The 3771-nt window shown below is 39.1% G+C and overlaps 1 long non-coding RNA gene across 1 annotated transcript in view; it reads left to right on the forward strand.

Annotated features, from left to right (window-relative positions):
- Nucleotides 1-266: 266 nt before the first annotated feature.
- Nucleotides 267-3771, forward strand: part of LOC136842678 (uncharacterized) — a 26110-nt gene continuing 22605 nt past the window's right edge. Inside the window, exon 1 of the long non-coding RNA XR_010854304.1 lies at nt 267-389. This is a non-coding gene — a long non-coding RNA (uncharacterized lncRNA). The remainder of the gene's footprint in view (nt 390-3771) is intronic.

Here is a 3771-nt window from a genome sequence, read left to right on the forward strand (position 1 = left end):
TAATAATCGTCGATTTTATGGCCTAAATATATAGCTGGCTTCAATAAATGTTGATAAACATCACGTGACGGCAAGGATGACAATCATCATGGCATCCTAGTACCGTTCTTGCTAGTACTCCCGTCTCCATTCTCCAATACGTAGCATTAACCTTCTTGTTTATCAATGAAAACCCGTTGGCAACTCTGCATATAAAGCTGAATCGTTAAACATGAAAAGTCGCGACAAAGGTCAGGCTTACAAAATAAATAAGAAATGTTTATAAGTAACACCATTAAGTTAAGTAACTAAACCTATGTAGCTGCCAGATGTTCGTTGTCTACTTGAGGACTTGAGGTTTGTTTGTCGTCCATGACTCCATTGCCATACCAGTATAAGAGGTGACCTTGGTTAGTATAAGTGCAGCACTCTCATTACGTTTTTCATAGTGATGACTTTTCGAATGGCTAATGACGAGTGATTTTTTTAGCATTGAAGTTTGTTAACCAATCGTATATCACTAGTTTGTACGGCTTAGAGGTAGCCTGTGGGAATGCTTCCAGTTTCAAGTTTAGTAGCGAGTTCATGGTGTCTGTCCATTGATATCTATGATGCGGTTATCCAGCGGTTTTTCACGTAAAATATGGAAATAGATTTTTTTTTATATTACGTGGTAGCATTAGTTCAAGGAACTTTGTATTATAAATCAGACAGACATCAGTAACGAGCTTAGGCCTAGTATTACTCCTTAAGCGTAAGCCTGTTGGCTTTCATTTTTTGTTTTTATAACGGTATTTCTAGGCAGTATTCATTGCAACACTTCATGTTTTGTCACTTTTGTTTCATATTAATGCATAGATTCAGAATGGTTGGTGCCATAATTTTTGAAAGAGATAACCTATGCATATCAACCAGTGCTGTAGTGGAGAAGCTTTTGTAGTATATTGAGTACTATTATTATTGACTTAGAAGCGATTCGGGAACCAGAACGTTAAATTAACGATGGTATTGTATGAGTGAAAATTGATGTATCATCACTGTATTCCGAGGGAGTACGAACAAACTTGCCCGAATTTGATTACTTGGTGTTATTCAAGTACCACTAGTTTTTTTTTTTATCACCATAGGCCCAAGGTTCAGGAAGGAAAATGATGGATAGGTCTAGTAGCCACAGAAAATTAGTCCCAATTTTGAAGAAATAGTTTAATTCCGGGTTGGCTAGATATTGGATATTGTTAGCGATGACCTTGGTGATTTCGGTCATGTGCTTCATGTAAATAATAATGGAAATTTTGTGGACCTTGCTCAACTTCACGTACAGCACAAAGTGTACATACTCAAAAGTTAGACTAGAGTGCTTGTAACAGGATGTAAAGGAGCGGGTGAAGCGGCCTGAAATCCGTTAAAAATTCTCAGAATAACTGAAAATTTAAGCAGTTTGTGTGCACTCTCCGAAGTGCATTTCCTGCAAGGGAAGTAATTTTCCCCTCCCCCACCTCTTACCTTAGGCTATGCGAAATCTGATGATGTCGCTTATGACCCTGCGGTCCCAAGCACTTGTAAGGTGAGTTCAAGTCTTTAAAGTTAAAGGTAAGCTAGTAGTAATGATGCAAAACTTGGCGCACTAGGTCAGGTTTACTGGGGGTCAGGTTTACTGGGGGTGCCCAGGGGCAAAGCCCCCTTGCCCAGGAAACCACTTGGCATCCTCTCATAGATTAAGGAGTTAGTTTAGCACCATGTATTTTTTTAAGCAAGTTATGGATGAATAGTTAGCATGCGTGCCTCTGTTTTACCTTATGATTTGGGGCATTCTAGATGGAGGTCCAAGGAAAATGCCCAGATCTAGGGCCCATCACCACAGGTTAGGTTAGGTTAGGTTGGGTTGGGTTATGAAAGGTTACTTTATGATGTATCCCTCTCCTTGACCCAGACTTCAGCATTCTATGTCATCTTAGGTGGAGAGTCTAGGGAGGCTCCACCCACTCAAGTGAGAACCCAGTACCATAGGTTAGATTAGGTAAGTTTAGGTGATACTCCAGTCCAGTATTCGACCCTTGGCTTATGGTATTCAAGGTTGGTTCTTCCCAGATAAGGATCCAGCACCCTAGCTTTAGTTAGGATGCATCCCTGTATTTTACGCAGTGACTTGTGCCATTCTAGGCCAGGTTTAGAGTGTCCAGGGAATATGCCTCTCTGTCAAGTAAGAACATGGAGTTTTAGTTTGGGTAAGGGGGAGTTTGCGTTAGGATGCATCCAAGTAAACTTCTCAATGACCTATGGCATTTTAGGTGAGGTTAAGTATTGGGGAGTCCAATGGGGGCCACATCCCCATTGGCCAAGTAAGAACCTTGTGAGGATGCTTCCTTGTATTGTACTATTTTACTTGAGGGATTCTAGGTCAGGTTAGGTGGCCGAGGGTGGCACCCCTGGATTAGGTTAGGATGCATGTCATATATTTTATAACCTAGGATGTTCAAGGTCAGTCAAGTGGAGGCTCCAGGGAAAGTAGGCTCCTCTAGTTAGGTTACGATGCAACCTTATACCATGTTGTATGAATCGGGGCTGTCTAGATCAGTTTACAGTAGATGAAGTAAGGACTCGTGGCTCCAGGTTACTTCAGGCTACGTCAGGCTAGTATATATATGGTGTATCACTATTTTACAGATATCAGTTCCTCCATCCAAAAATCCCGGTTTTCCACAGGTAACCCCATTATTAATAGACATAGAGGTGGTTGCATTTTAAGTTACCTAAACATTTCCTCCGAAATAATTGCCAAATTCGTTGTGAAGTCGATGGAAAAACTGAGAATCCACATTACTATGTTGAACTCAATTACGGGCAGTTTTAAACTTTTAAACAAGATAAAAGAGTTCATTCACCATGGTAATGCTATTTCCAGAGAGTTTTACGATTGACATCTTAATACCAGCTTGTAAAATTTAAACCTTATTTCTTGCAGGCTTAAATCGTTAGATGTCATTTAGACTCATTTTTATCAAAATGTTATGAGCTGAGAGCGGCGTGGGTTTGGATTTCCAGATAATTTAGTTGGGTGATTTGCAGTCATTGTATGAATTTCGTCACCAAGAACATGTTTTAATTTGTCCTTGCTTTCAAGGATGGGTAAATAACTGAATAGCTCTATTCACAATTACGAGTGGTTTTAATTCTGTGGATTTAACTTCGATCCTCTAAAATTTTGAGTAATTATTTTCATTTAATTTTTTTTTTTTTTTTTTTTTTTTTTTTTTTTTTTTTGTTCTGGATGATTTCATGGCAGTTGTTTATCTGCGTGGAACTGTGAAGATGTAAAACGGGCATGGAAGAGTAATACATCTTAGACCAAATCCTACTTCGCCTGTTCATTGAAAACTATTGAGACCGTGATACATTAGCACTGGTCAAACGTTTTGGAAAATGGTTTATTTTCCCAGCCAATCAAAAAGTCATCCGAAGGTAATCGCCCCACGGATTTTTTTTCCCCCTGCGCTCCAAAACTTCTTACTCCGCAGTATTATCGTAATGAACTAAAATGCAGCATGTGATGTAGGCCTATTACTTCATTACAGATACTCGCTAAAAGCCCTTTAGTTCTTTGATGCCAGAAGTGCTATATAAATTTATAAGTTTCAAATAAGTTTGAAAAGAAGAAAAGACGGCATTTTTTTTTTTTTGGTACGAACATTTGGTGGATACGCACTAATCGTCGACTTATCATGGATTCCAACAGTTGCGGACGACATTTGTTTTTAATTGGTTAAAGACAATATTGATGACATCGTGCCGAAA

Source organism: Macrobrachium rosenbergii, chromosome 10, assembly GCF_040412425.1.
Source record: "Macrobrachium rosenbergii isolate ZJJX-2024 chromosome 10, ASM4041242v1, whole genome shotgun sequence".
Classification (NCBI taxonomy): Eukaryota; Metazoa; Arthropoda; class Malacostraca; order Decapoda; family Palaemonidae; genus Macrobrachium; species Macrobrachium rosenbergii.